At 40.6% G+C, this 16,242-nt stretch overlaps 1 long non-coding RNA gene across 1 annotated transcript; it reads right to left on the reverse strand.

The window, feature by feature from the left end:
- Window positions 1-2,534: 2,534 nt before the first annotated feature.
- Window positions 2,535-5,970, reverse strand: LOC129839822 (uncharacterized). The gene is made up of 3 exons (XR_008757104.1): window positions 3,793-5,970; window positions 3,650-3,720; window positions 2,535-3,410 (listed from the first exon to the last, which is right to left on the reverse strand). It is a non-coding gene; the product is annotated as an uncharacterized LOC129839822 (long non-coding RNA).
- Between the last annotated feature and the right edge of the window lie 10,272 nt (window positions 5,971-16,242).

The raw sequence follows: 16,242 nt of genomic DNA on the forward strand, positions 1-16,242 counted from the left end.
GGTGGTTCCTTTTAACATGAGTCTTCAATATTCCCAGTTAAGAAGTTTTACGTTGTAGTTATTATAGGAATTGTAGTACTATTTCTCTCTATACCATTTGTATTTCAAATACCTTTGACTATTGGATGTTCTTATAGGCACTTTAGTATTGCCAGCCTAATCTCGGGAGTTGATAGACTTGAAGTCATAAACAGCGTTGTGCATCCCAGCATTGCTAAGAGCTGCTGTTTGAATGAATGCTTACAAGTCTGCTGTTTCCTACCACCGCTCAGTCAGACTGCACTATCAAATATCAAATAATGTACTTAATTATTATAAACACACAGAAATACAAGCCTTTGGTCCTTAATATGGTCAAATCCGGAACTATCATTTTGAAAACAAAACGTTTATTCTTTCAGTGAAATACGGAACCGTTCCGTATTTTATCAAACGGGTGGCAACCCGAAGTCTAAATATTACTGTTACATTGCACAACCTTCAATGTTATGTCATCATTATGTAAAATTCTGGCAAATTAATAGGCTCTATGGATTATACCGCCTCCAACGTTCTAATTTACATCCGATCGGGTTGATGACTTCTGGAGCGAGTTCTGCTATTGTTTTTATCATTAGCTTACTAGCTATCGTCGATGCATTTCTGACTGAAATAGTTCTCAATGACTACGTTTAAATTACAGCCCCGCGAAGGAGGTGCTAATGAACATTGTTCAGTGCCTCTGTTCAGTTTCTTCCAAATCCATCGTTTCCCGGTCGATGTAGAGGCTCAAAAAAAGGTGGTTGGTGGCAGTACGTCGTGACAACTTTGCTGTCACCAAACACACAAAGGTGTGTAGTACACATTTCGTCGAAAGTGACTTTGTTGAGGGAAAAATTGGGGGAGGGGGACAATACCTAAAAAGAGTTGTTGCTCCTACTGTCTTCGCGTGGAACTGGCACATTCAAAAGAGACCTGGTGTTTGGGAAAGAAGACTGAAACCTCCTGCTCCGACTGAGGGGGATGAAGAACAAGGTGCGCTGCCTATGGACTGTGTGTAACAGTATAACTTTTACGTCGTTGTTACGTTCCCCAGTTTCTGTGTTCTGTTTTGTATTTTAGTGTGTGTGTTTCAGGAGATGGCTTCCTGAAGTACTCCCCAACCAGCTGATTGGTCAACACCAGGCTAATTGGTGATTGGAGCTGACCCCGCCCCCTCGTCAAGAAGCAGCTGACTAATCACCATTGCCACCTGAAGATAAAAGCCAGTGTTCTGCCCAAGAAAGATTGAGAGGAGAGAGGAGAGATTTGAGATAAGGAGTAGAGATTTGAGATAAGGAGTAGAGATTTGAGATAAGGAGTAGAGATTTGAGATAAGGAGTAGAGATTTGAGATAAGGAGTAGAGATTTGAGATAAGGAGTAGAGATTTGAAGATTGAGAGAGAAATTAGATTGTGATATAGTGTTGGTTGTGTATCAGAAAGTGTGGTATGTACTGTTGTTGTTGTTAGCAGTTTTTCTATGTCCTGTGTTTGAGTGTTTGTGAAATCATTAATAATTACTCATTTGTTCCCAGGGGGGAAGGAGAAGGCACTTTGGGAGTGCTTAGGCAAGAGGCCCGAGGGCATACACATACCCGTAGTATATTTACTGTCTAGGCACACTAGGTAAGACCTGGGCGGACCACCCCCTGTATTTTGGTTAGGGCACCAGGCGGTGTTAAGTTAGGTAAGTTAAGTGGGTAGGCAGGTTAGATAGGAGAGGGGGAACTTTGATATTTACTTTCTTTGCTTTGGTTCCGTCCAGCCCCTTTTCCCCATATTACCGTGTAAGAAAATAAATTCTAGTAAACGGTAAATTCTGCTTTTGTGTCATCCTTACTCACACCTACAGTCCATACCTCTTGCACTTCAGAGAGTTGAGTTGTAGCAGGGAGTTGCGTTCCCTCTTCTCAGAGGCGTGCGTAACAGTCGTCCCCTCGCCCCGACACGGGCGCGAACCAAGGACCCTCTGCACACATCAACAACTGACACCCACGAAGCATCGTTACCCATCGCTCCACAAAGGCCGCGGCCCTTGCAGAGCAAGGGGCAACCCTACTTGAAGTCTCAGAGCAAGTGACGTAACTGATTGAAATGCTACTAGCGCGTACCCGCTAACTAGCTAGCCATTTCACATCCGTTACACACACCCCCTTTTCAACCTCTTCCTTTTCCGCAGCAACCAGTGATCCGGGTCAACAGCATCAATGTAACAGTATAACTTTACGGCGTCCCCTCGCCCCGACACGGGCGCGAAACCTGAGACCCTCTGCACACATCAACAACGGTCGCCCACGAAGCACGGTCGTTACCCATCGCTCCACAAAGGCCGCGGCCCTTGCAGAGCAAGGGGCAACCCTACTTAAAGTCTCAGAGCAAGTGACGTAACTGATTGAAATGCTACTAGCGCGTACCCGCTAACTAGCTAGCCATTTCACATCCGTTACATGTGCCGTCTCCGATCCGGTCCAGAGCATGGGCCAAGCCGGTGTAAATGTACATGTGTTTATTTGCTAGCAGCAAAATAATAATTTGTTTATCTACGACATGTATCAATCGTTTGTGTGGAGCTTGTATTGGCTTTAATTAGGCAATGAGTAACAACTCAACATCAACTGTTCAGAGTGCGTGAATCAGGCCTTCATGGTCGAATTGCTGCAAAGAAACCACTACTAAAAGGACATCAATAAGAAGAAGAGAATGCTTGGGCCAAGAAACACAAGCAATGGACATTAGTCCGGTGAAAATCTGTCCTTTGTTCTGATGGGTGGGGGAAAGAAATCAAGTAAACACAGAATAGCCAGAATGCAAGATTGAATACAATGTTAGAGATGAGTAATTGATTAACTGAACTGTTGAACATTTGCTGAAATACATTTTTTTAAACAAATCTATTCTACTGTAGAAGTTAACATTCTTCAGTGTGCAGTACTCCTGTACAGCCACTGGCTCCATGGCTAGCCCCCTCTTCATCTCCATGGTCTGCATACCAGATCCCTTGCCATTCCGGGCTGCTGCTCTGCTCCCTTGTAGCAACCTCGACTTTGTGTGACATCTCGTAGGTTGTCTCTAATGCCTTGAGGTGGAACTGCTCCTGATGGCTAAGGACGTAAGCACACTAGGAAGCCTGAAGCCTGTAGCCATCCAATGGAAGTATTGGTGGAGAAGTGGCATTGGCAATCTTCACAATTTCACGGGTCTTTGGCTGTGGAAGCTGATAGGACAGAACACTGCCGGCTTGTACTGGCCCAAAGGCGGACTCAACCAGGGGCACGTCAGCTGACATTTCCATTGTTGTCACAAGAGGGGCAGGAAGTGGAGAAAGGTTGGCATACGGAGAGAAGGTCCATGTCAGACATGTATCCATTGAGTGCTTTGTAGAGAGAACTTCTGCAAAACATTTTAAAACCTTAACATCAAGTTGGAGAGATTACTATGACAAAGACTCATGTAACTTTTCCAGAAACAGCACAAGCCCGAAAGTTCAAATAAAATGAATTAAAATATACAGATTTATAGATGGTATATTTACCCCCAGTCTTTGTCCCAAACAGTTGTCATTATCATCTGGATACAATCACAAGAAAATGTTTTCTAAAATGTTTCCATTCTAGGAACCTCCAACTTACCTTATTCCATCAGCACACGAGTTAGTAGGTTTACAGAACTCTATCCCATCAACCGGACCTGGTTTCACACCCTAATTAACAAGGATTTACTGTTACATGAATACTTTTCAGGTGCATTTTTTAATGGATATTGATAGACTCACAAGTGTTCTTGGCTTGTGCCAACGAGTCTGTGCAGCTGTGAACTGGTGGTGCAGCAGGAATGTTTAGTTGAGAGTAGTGCGCTGTCTGGTAAAGAAGGGCCACCAGATGATTGCACAGAGCACTTCCTGCAACACAGGAGCAGTGGCTTTGGACCACTATCACTGGTACTGAGTGCTTTAACACCATCTGTGAAGATAAGACTGAAGTGACTGAAGTGAGAAACAAGAATGACGCGGCTCATAAATAACAATAAACATAGTAGTGTCTAGTCTTCTTAACTAGGGGCTCATTTAACTATACAGGAATACAATGTGTCTCAGTAACACAATTACCAAACACTGCATCAACAGATCTTTACTAAATAACCTGTTAAGTGGGCAATTCTAAATCAGGATTGGGACCCATCATTAATATCTGTCACGTTCTGACCTTCGTTCCTTTTTTATGTCTTTGTGTTAGGTTGGTCAGGGCGTGAGTTGGGGTGGGTAGTCTATGTTCTTTTTTCTATGTTATTGTATTTCTGTGTTTGGCCTGGTATGGTTCTCAATCAGAGGCAGCTGTCGATCATTGTCTCTGATTGAGAATCATACTTAGGTAGCCTGTTTTCCCCATTTTGGTTGGTGGGTGTTTATTTTCTGTGTAGTGTCTGTTCACTTTGCAGAACTGTTTCGTTTTCTCCTCGTTGTTATTTTGTGTAGTGTTCAGTTTTCTATTAAATTATGACGAACACGTACCACGCTGCATTTTGGTCCTCTTCTCCTTCACCAGACGAGTATCATTACAATATCTATCTACTGATAAGATTAAACGTTGACACTGTCTCCAACACATTTTGACCATGATGACAGTGTCTCACAGGAGATGTTTAACAAGGTCCCTAGTAGCTATCTATAGCCTTTCCCTACTCTCATGCTGTGTGGCTTTTCACTCTTCCTCATGGACCTGTGACAGGCAGCCCTCACGGTGATCTCCCCTGTCAATGTATCTTTGTTAGATACTGTGTAGAAGAAACATGAATAACAGAGACATGAATAACAATTATTTTCAGCTAGCAAATATAGCTAGCAAGCATAACTTAACCAAGCTAATGAAAATACACACATTCTCAGGTAGATTCTGTCAACGTTACATCATTTTACGAACTAGCTAGCTACAGTTAATAGTTAAATAGTTAACCTAGTAATATCATCAACCATGTGTAGTTAACTAGTGATTATGTTAAGATTGATTGTTTTTTTCTAAGATAAGTTTAATGCTAGCTAGCAACTTACCTTGGCTCCTTGCAGCCACAAGGTCCTTTTGATGCTGCACTCGAGTAACAGGTGGTCAGTCTGCCACGCAGTCTCCTCGTGGATTGCAATGTAATCGGCAATAATCGGCGTCCAAAAAGGCCGATTACCGATTGTTATGAAAACTTGAAATCGGCCCTAATTAATCGGCCATGCCGACCGGCCTCTAGCCTGTTCGCTCCCTTTCGGCCAGAGGTGAGTCAGAGACACTCAAAAAGGAGAGGAGAAGAGTCATATAAACATTAGTGTAACTCAATACATCATCAACTATACAATTTTCACTTGAAGAGTTTTAGTTTTTTACATTAGTTTAAGCAAATTCAGAAAATCTAAATAACTCCCTGAAAATTAATGAATATTGAATGGTGAACTGCCACAGATTACCACCGTGATTTAGCTGCAAATTGTGTTATTTTCTTCAAGGTGTTGTAGGAGCTTCTTAATGTTGTCAACTGAAGCTGCAATGTAGATAAAATGTCATTCTCAGCTAGGCCTAACCTAATGTATTTTTTTGTTATTTTTTCTTCTGCTTTTTTTCAAACAACTCAATGGTGCAGACATTAAAGTAACCGTCCAGTGAAAATCTCACTTTTAAAAGTTAATATTCTGTTAAATTATACCCAAATAATGTTGTTGACTCATCCTATACTCTTATTTGTGCCCAAAGCATAAATTGGGGGAAAAATACACTTCAAAAACCCCACCTCAAACTTACATCTCAAAAATGATTGCTTTCATCATAGAGGATGATGTCATCCTCCTGAGGAGAATGAGCTGGCCAATCAGTGGTCTACAGCTTTTCAACATAGTTCAAAATAAAAAAAAATAGGAAGGAAGAATATTTCACTATATTAATTATTGTAATTAACATAGGTCATATTTCATAGAAATCTGGAAACACTGGACAGTCACATTAAGAGACTGTTCCTTCTCCTGCTAGAACAAAATACATTTATGTTAACTGTTGGTCACTAGAGACTAGTATTCCAATAACTACAGGTTCTCCGATTTTCTTTTCTGTTAGGGCTCTGGCTCTATTCAATCTGCATCAAGGAAGTCCAGCTTTACAGCGTGATTGAAATTTAAAGGCAATGTTCCCTCTTTAGCAGAGACTGTATTCACGGTAAACGCTGCATATGTCGGCTCAATCTGAAATTACCTTCACATTTCTATTGCAGAATCTGTAAAGCTTCAGCGTCAGTGAAACTTACCTGGTAAAATAACGGTAAAATTAATAAAATTAATTTAATTGTCTAGAATCCATAAACAATGCAAGCAACTGTAAGCAACATGACTTTACAGATCACATTTGTATAATTTGACATAAAGCAAGAAACAAGCTTAGCCAGTAAATAAATGTACTTACCAGTAACAATGAGGAGATCATCAGCTCAAACCTGTTGTGTACAGGTATTTATGCTCCAGCAGCACTGACTTTACATAAGCCAAACACGTCATATCAGGGAAATACTGCCTACCTATAAGAATTAAAAGTGAAACTTAATTCCCATAGTTATGTAAAAACAATCATATTAAATGCAGACCCTCCTCTCTTCGACGGGGACAAGATAAAGATTTCAAAGCCTTGTTTTTCCCGCAATTGCATTTTGAAATGTTATACAATCAGAACACATTTTTCAAGGCGCTGGGGGGAGGAGAGTGCCTCGCTCATCACATCAGCAGGCCCCAGAGAAACAGGCACAGGGCAGGGCAGACACTTTCATTACAGCAATCGTGAGGATAATGCATTTTCAGTGGCGTGTACTCATGATTAACAATATTTTGTTTTTACAAAATTCACCTAAAAAAAGAATATATGTATATGTATATATGTACATATACAGTACCAGTCATTCCAGGGTTTTTCTTTATTTTTACTATTTTCTACATTGTAGAATAATAGTCAAGACATCAACACTATGAAATAACATATGGAATCATGAAGTAAGCAAAAAAAAGTAGCCACCCGTTGCCTTTGACAGTTTTGCACACTCTTGGCATTCTCTCAACCAACTTCACAAGGTAGTCACCTGGAATGTATTTCAATTAACAGGTGTGCCTGTTAATTTGTGGAATTTCTTTCCTTCTTAATGCGTTTGAGCAAATCAGTTGTGTTGTGACAAGGTAGAGGTGGTATACAGAAGATAGCCCTATTTGGTAAAAGACCAAGTCCATATTATGTCAAGAACAGTCCATCATTACTTTAAGATATGAAGGTCAGTCAATACGGGGGAAAAAAGTGAAGACATCAAAAATGATCTTTAGTCTGTCTGTATTTCATACTTTTCCTTCAATTCACAAGGGGCTGAATGTATCTCACAGGAGAAAGCATCCGTGCGAGTGAAACAGCTCCCCTCTTTCTCAATAAGTGTAGCCCATCTATCTGATGCTGTCTGGTCAGAAATAGTATAACATTGTTGCCGCCCGTAGCATTGAATGCTAGGGACACAGCAAGCATTTGGTGTCCCTTGATAATAATAAAAAAATAATAATAATAGCCAATCAGTGTTGAGCTAAACTCAGTGAGCTCAACGGTGATTGGTCCTGGCGCACCAAAAAAAGTGTTAAAGGAAGCCAGTTTGGATTTGGCTTCACACCAATCACATCACACCAAAAGCAGAACAAAATTTACAGAAAAAACTTGAATTGTTGCATCTTATTGTGTCGTTGTCCTCCGGTGACTAGATGGCTAAAATCCTCCCTTTACTAAATTAACCATGGATGGAGATAGGGATTTGGACTTAATTATTCATACTGGCCAATGATTATAACGGTGAGTCTGATCCAACCATAAATTCATACATTGTGCCCCTGGCCCAGGTGGATAGATGTTTAATATGTGGCTATATGTAGTAAGCTAATGTTAACTAGCTGGCCTGGCGCATAGTTGCCTATGAAAGGAAGTTAGGCTAGCGAGCAAGCGTTTAAGCCAGGTAGCCTAGGACAACAAAATGAAAAGCTTGTAGTGTATGACATAATCAAGAGAGGAGGATGTAATTGGTGGGATGTAATTTTCGCTTCTCTACACACACACACACACACACACACACACACACACACACACACACACACACACACACACACACACACACACACACACACCAGTACCATGGACAGCCACAAATTGTTTTTGGTACCTTTTAGTTGTCACTGTATTAAACTAAGCATAGGTGATTTGATGATGTTGAAATGGTTTTGGAATAGTGGAGGCAGCTCCAGTTTTCTTTGTGACTTGTAGTAACTCTCCGTGGTTCTAAATCAATGGTTGTTTAGTAGTCTGAAAATGTCGGAAACATTAACTTGCTTGACAATGCTGTAGGTCATGTAACTATTACATGCAAAATGCTTTATGGACTTCACCGGACAGATGTTGCTCTCCCATTTCTTGACGAAAGAAAGGTGTGGTTGAATTTATTCTACCACTGTGTCTTCTTGTTGTCTCGTGCTCGGCCTTAGGCCTATATGTCACGGTGGCAAGGTATATGAACTAACAGGTTATAGAGCAAATACAATTATCACAACACATAGGTTGTTGCACCCCATTTTGCCCTCAGAACAGACTCAATTCGCCGGCCATGGACTCTACAAGGAGTTGAAAGCGTTCCACAGGGATGCTGGCCCATGAAGACTCCAATGCTTCCCACAGCTGTGTCAAGTTGGCTGGATGTCATTTGGTTGGGGACCACTCTTAATACACATGAGAAACTGTTGAGCCAGAAAAACCCAGCTGCGTTGCAGTTCTTGACACACTCAAACCGATGCGCCTGGCACTTACTACCATACCCCGTTCATACACAATCCATGTCTCATTTGTCTCAAGGCTTAAAAATCCTTCTTTAAGGTGTCGCCTCCCCTTCAGCTACACTGATTGAAGTGGATTTAACAGGTGACATCAATAAGGGATCATAGTTTTCACCTGGATTCACCTGGTCAGTCTGCCATGGAAAGAGCAGGTGTTCCTAATGTTTTGTACACTAAGTATATATTATTATAACAGAGAAATTGCCATGTCACTTAATTTTTTTTAAATAATAATATTTTCGAGTGTGTCAATTTCGACTAGCCCACCTAACTAAAAAATGGTCCAGCCCATCTGGCATCTGACAGAATTGCCAGATGGCCAATCCACCCCTGTACAACTTTATGTAGTTTCACTTGAATGCATGTTTCAGCTAGCTCAAACCAGTTCTCTCTTAAACTATACCATGATGAGGACTTATTTCAATGCTTATTTGTTTCTTCTCATGTTGAAAAGTAAAAACAAACCAGTACACCGATAGAGCCAAGGCTACTGTAATAAACCTGAACCATCCAAGATCGTGGGCCAAATACTGGAGTGAGCAAAGTAGTGTGCAAGCTGCCACCACCTTTAACTGAATCGCTATGGTCCGTCAACGGTCAAGACACAACCACAGTATGAACAAAAAATAGATACTTTATTATACAATCTTTTAAATTAATGCAGAGTTCACTTTTTGGTTAGAAATAGAGTAACAGAGTGGCAGATTCTCCAGATGAGCTCCAAACATAAATTAGGGGAGAGGGCTAGCACTCCTAACACAATGTCCCTATCTAATCTCATTCCCTTGCTCCCGCTCTCTACCAATCTTCATCGCAGGTGGCCCTAAACAGCCACGAACGACATCCCTCCCACCATAAGAAATGAGTGGCTCAAATGGGCAACAAGACAACATTTTCAATAAAGCACCATTTCCTCCAGTGTTCACTTGTGCTCTCGGCCAATAAACCATAGATGAGTGGAAAAATAAACACAAAACAACATATTTCTACATTTCAATGTGACTGCCAAAGACAAAAGAAGAATCATACTATATACTATCGACACCTGACTTGAAGTCATTGTGCATCCATCAAATACATTTTATAAAGCCCTTTTTACATTAGGAGTTGTCAAAGTGCTTTACAGATACCCAGCCTAAAACCCCAAAGAGCAAGCAATGCACAAGCACGCACAGTGGCTAGGAAAAACTCCCTAGAAGGCAGGGACCTAGGAAGAAACCTAGAGGGGAACCAGGCTCCGAGGGGTGGCCAGTCCTCTTCTGGCTGTGCTGGGTGGAGGTGCAAAATACAGCTGCGTTGTGCACCAATTTCCTGGCCTTAATGCAAATAAGTTTTGATGACAATCCATCCAGTTGACACCTTTTAGGCTTCATCATCTTCATCTTCTCTTTCTCTCCAGACGCAGAAATTTGGATTGCTTGATGAGATCTGTGAAGACACATAAAATTGACTATATACTGCAACATGTTAGCCCATTGGAGATAATATAAGACATGTACCGGAAACAATAGAAAACTATGAAATCTGGGAAACCAGGCCTGGTATTCATACCAGACTTTGAAAAGGCCTTTGATAAAGTACGACTGGAATTTATATATAAATACCTGGACTATTTAATTTTGGAGAATCTCTTATACAATGGGTTAGAGTTATGTATTTTAACCCCAGGTGTAAAATAGTAAATAATGGCTACTTCTAAGAAAGTTTAATACTGTCAAAACAAGGTTGTCCACTATCGGCAAATCTATTTATTATGGCCATCTAAATGTTAGCTATTAAAATCAGATCTAACAATATAATCAAGGGGATAGAAATCCAGGGTTTAAAAACAAAGATGCTGAACATTCATTTTTTCTTTTAAATCCGCAATTTGGATCGCTACATGGCCTCAGAGGATCTAGATAATTTGTCTAACCTCTCTGGATCACAACATAATTATGATAAATGCACCATATTACATATTGGATCGCTAAGAAATACAACTTTACATTACTAGTTTACCAATAAAACGGTTGCTATTGCTATTTTTACAATTGTACAGCTGCGCCATACAGGTTGCAACATTGTTGGGAAGATATTTTCGATGTACCAATTCCATGGCACATTGTTTATGAACTGATACACAAAACAATGCCGGATTCAAAACTCTTTCTTGCAAAATTCTTGCAAACAATAGAATGTTAGAAATATGGAGGATACAACCATCCCAGCTCTGCAGATTTTGCTGCGAAGACACAGAATCATTAGATCACTTGTTTTGGTACTGTCCATATGTAGCTTGTTTTTGGTCGCCGGTTCAGGAATGACTGAAAAATTGCAACATTTATCTGGAGCTAACTCTGCTATAACCACTGCTGGGTGATTTGAAAAGTCATAGTCAATCGATCAAAAATATAATAATACTCTTAGCAAACTATGATATATTTTAACAATCTGTAGAAACTATGAGAATAGAAAGGGTCAGAACTTTTGTGAAACATCACAGCTATTTTGAAAAATATATGACAATTAGATATCAAAACTGGATAGTCTTCAGAGATAGATGGGAGGGGTTGAGGGTAGCTGAAGGGTGTAACTAAAAAAAATTCAAAATAATATAAAATATATTGTGTCAGTAAAATGTGTATGCCCTAAAGCAAACATATAAACGCAACATGTAAAGTATTGGTCCTGTGTTTAATGGGCTAAAATAAAAGATCCCAGAAATATTCCGTATGTACAAAAAGCTTATTTTGCTCACATTTTGTGCACAAATGTGTTTCCTCCCTGCTTGTGAGCATTTCCCCTTTGCCAAGATAATCCATCCACCTGACAGGTGTGGCATATCAAGAAGCTGTTTAAACAGCATGATAATTACACAGGTGCACCTTGTGCTGGGGACAATAAAAGGCCACTCTAAAATGCGCAGTTTTGTCATACAACACAATGCCAGAGATGTCTCCAGTTGAGAGAGTGTGCAATTGGCATGCTGACTGCAGGAATGTCCACCAGAGCGGTTTCCGGATAATTTAATGTTCATCTCTCTAACATAAGCCGCCTCCAACGTTGTTTTAGAGAATTTGTCAGTACTTCAAACCAGCCTCACAAGTGCAGACCACGTGTATGGCGTCATGTGGGCGAGCGGTTTGCTGATGTCAATGTTGTGAACAGAGTGGCCCATGGCGGCAATTGGGTTATGGTATGGGCAGGCATAAGCTAATTGCATTTTATCGATGGGAATCTGAATGCACAGAGATACTGTGATGAGATCCTGAAGCCCATTGTCGTGCCATTCATTCGCCGCCATCACCTCATGTTTCAGCATGATAATGTATGACCCCATGTCGCAATGATCTGTACACAATTCCTCTAAGCTGCATACTCACCAGACATGTCACCCATTGAGCATGTTTGGGAGGCTCTGGATTGACGTGTACGATGGCGTGTTCCAGTTCCCGCCAATTTCCAGCAACTTCGCACAGCCATTGAAGAGGCGTGGGACAACATTCCACACGCCACAATCAACAGCCTGATCAACTCTTGACGTGTACGATGGCGTGTTCCAGTTCCCGCCAATTTCCAGCAACTTCGCACAGCCATTGAAGAGGCGTGGGACAACATTCAACTCGCCACAATCAACATCTGGTCACACCAGATACTGACAGGTTTTCTGATCCACGCCCCTACCTTATTTTTAAGGTATCTTTGACCAACAGATGCATATCTGTATTCTCAGTCATGTGAAATCCATAGATTAGGGCCTAATGAATTTATGTCAATTGACAGATTTTCTTATATGAACTGTAACTCAGTACAATACTAGAAATTGTTGCATGTTGCATTTATATCTTTGTTCAGTATAGTATGTAGAAGCTGGAAGCAGACACCTAAGTATTGTTGTCCATTAGTTAACTCCAATTAGGGAGGGGTGGTACAGTTAAGGGAAAATAAAGGAAAAATATATATATTTTACATTTAAGATATACAGTACCAGTCAAAGGTTTTTCTTTATTTTTTACATTGTAGAATAATAGTGAAGACATCACAATTATGAAATAGCACATGGAATCATGTAGTAACCAAAAAAAGTGTTAAACAAATCAAAATATATTTTATAAAGTAGCCACCCTTTGCCTTGATGACGGCTTTGCAAACTCTTGGCTTTCTCTCAACCAGCTTCATGAGGTAGTCACCTGGAATGCATTTCAATTAAGGTGCGCCTTGTCAAAAGTTAAGTTGTGGAATTTCTTTCCTTCTTTATTCATTTGAGCCAATCAGTTGTGTTGTGACAAGGTAGGGGTGGTATACAGAAGATAGCCCTATTTGGTAAAAGACAAAGTCCATATTATGGCAAGAACAGCTCAAATAAGCAAAGAGAAATGACAGTCCATCATTACTTTAAGACATGAAGGTCAGTCAATCTGGAACATTTCAAGAACTTTGAAAGTTTATTCAAGTGCAGTCGCAAAAACGTTTCAAGCGCTATGATGAAACTGGCTCTCATGAGGACCGCCACAGGAAAGGAAGACCCAGAGTTACCTCTGCAATCTGAGGATAAGTTCCTAAGTCTGGCCTCAGAAATCGGCAATTAACTACACCTCAGATTGCACCTCACAGAGTTCAAGTAACAGACACAACTCAACATCAACTGTTCAGAGTGCGTGAATCAGGCCTTCATGGTCGAATTGCTGCAAAGAAACCACTACTAAAAGGACATCAATAAGAAGAAGAGACTTGCTTGGGCCAAGAAACACAAGCAATGGACATTAGTCCGGTGAAAGAGTCCAAATTTGAGATTTTTGGTTCCAACTGCCGTGTCTTTGTGAGACACAGAGTAGGTGAACGGATGATCTCCTCGTGTGTGGTTCCCACCATGAAGTATGGAGGAGGAGGTGGTGTGGGGGTGCTTTGCTGGTGACACAGTCAGTGATGTATTTAGAATTCAAGGCACACTTAACCAACATGGCTACCACAGCATTCTGCAGCGATATGCCATCTCACCTGGTTTGCGCTTAGTGGGACTATCATTTGTTTTTCAACAGGACAATGACCCAAAACACACCCCCAGGCTGTATAAGTGCTATTTGACCAAGAAGGAGATTGATGGAGTGCTGCATTAGTTGACCTGGCCTTCACAATCACCCAACTTCAACCCAATTGAGCTGGTTTGGGATGAGTTGGACCGCAGAGTGAACAAAAAGCAGCCGTCAAGTGCTCAGCATATGTGGGAACTCATTCAAGACTGTTGGAAAAGCATTCTTCATGAAGCTGGTTTAAAAAATGCAAAGAGTGTGCAAAGCTGTCATCAAGGCAAAGGGTGGCTACTTTGAAGAATCTCAAAAATAAAATATATTTTGATTTGTTTAACACGTTTTTTGTTACTACATGATACCATGTGTTATTTCATTGTTTTGACATCTTCAATATTATTCTACAATGTAGAAAATAGTAAAAATAAAGAAAAACCCTGGAAAAATATATACTGAACAAAAATATGGCTGTGCCCCTGCCCAGTTGTGAAATCCATAGATTATGGCCTAATGAATGTATTCCAATTGACTGATTTCCTTCTATGAATTGCAACTCAGTAAAATCTTTGAAATTGTTGTGTTTCTATTTTTGTTCAGTATATATGGGGGATTGGAAATGATGCAGACAAAAACATTGATAGAAGCCACATCTAGCTGATCTACCCCCTAAGAAGAAAAAAAACATGTTACCCCATTAAAAGCAGAGGTAAGTGACATGAATTCCCTTTTTCTTAATTGAGGCTCTAACTGACATATAGGTAAATCAGGAATACTCACATTTCTGACACATTCATAAAATAAAGTAATTTCATAGACAAAATGTGTCCATCATACCCAGTCCATTTTCTCCTCTTCCTGGCAGCAGGTCACTCCCATTTCTTGATCAATCTGTTTTAACAGAAAAAGCAGTTTCATGTCATGTCCATTCCACCCTGTGTGTGTGTGTGTGTGTGTGTGTGCACGCGTGTACGTACACTTGTGGTGACTGCACATACCCTGTCCATTTCCTCATTGTGCTCCTCTTCCTGGCAGCAGGTCACTTCCATTTCTTCATCAATCTGTTTCAACAGAAAAAGCAGTTTCATGTCATGTCCATTCCACCCTGTGTGTGTGCGCGCGTGTACGTACACTTGTGGTGACTGCACATACCCTGTCCATTTCCTCATTGTGCTCCTCTTCCTGGCAGCAGGTCACTTCCATTTCTTCATCAATCTGTTTCAACAGAAAAAGCAGTTTCATGTCATGTCCATTCCACCCTGTGTGTGTGCGCGCGTATGTGTACGTACACTTGTGGTGACTGCACATTCCCAGTCCATATCCTCTCCTTCACCACACAGGCGTAGATGTTGGAATTGAGCGATGAGATCGATAAGTTCCTGCATGAAAAAGATGGCAAAGACCAGCCTTTGTACTAGCTGATTTACAAACATGTCTGTACTGTCTTTTTCATGTTGTATTGAATGTTAGGGTAACAACCAGGGACCATGCTATTTTGAATGACTAGTCTGGGTGATTTTAATATAGGCCCTAGTTGTTGAATGTGCTAGGGCCAGTTAATATGGTGACGAGGTATATCATGACCTAGGCTGTAACTTACCCTGTTCCTTTTCTCCATTGCCCCTGGGAAAGTGTTGTCTCTCTTTTCATAATCCTGGGGACATTGTTTCTCAAATTAATGTATTGTAGACTTTTGGCCCAAATGTTTTGATGCATGAAGTTATATCCTGTCATTAACATTAAATGATTGATTATGACTGTCTAACATAAATGCACAAAATATGCTATCTTCTTTGTGTGAACATTATTGAAAGTATACTTGACAGAAGATTACTTATCTGACAGTGGCACTTGAGCCGGTCATCGGTGGCATTTCAGCCAGTCATCGGTGGCATTTCAGCCAGTCATCGGTGGCATTTCAGCCAGTCATCGGTGGCATTTCAGCCATTTGTTTGTGGCTTTTCAGCCATTTGTTTGTGGCTTTTCAGCCATTTGTTTGTGGCTTTTCAGCCATTTGTTTGTGGCTTTTCAGCCATTTGTTTGCTCCCTTACGGCCATCAGAAAGGTAGAGTGTAGAAAGAGAAGCTCACAGAGAAATAGTAGAAAACAGAATAGTCACAAATAATGAATAATACTTGTTTTTTTACAACCACACTCACACACACAAAATACTCTTCTTATGGCTCTATTCACTCTGTATCGAGTCAATTCAGTGTTACATCAAATGTAAAGGCAATGTTCCCGCATTAACGTAGACTGCATTCATGGTAAACGCTGCAGATGTCGTCACAAAAAGGAAATTACCGTTACATTTCTAGTGCTCTATTTGTAACAATTCCACGACACAGATTGA

This window comes from Salvelinus fontinalis, chromosome 40 (assembly GCF_029448725.1).
Source record: "Salvelinus fontinalis isolate EN_2023a chromosome 40, ASM2944872v1, whole genome shotgun sequence".
NCBI classification, from domain to species: Eukaryota; Metazoa; Chordata; class Actinopteri; order Salmoniformes; family Salmonidae; genus Salvelinus; species Salvelinus fontinalis.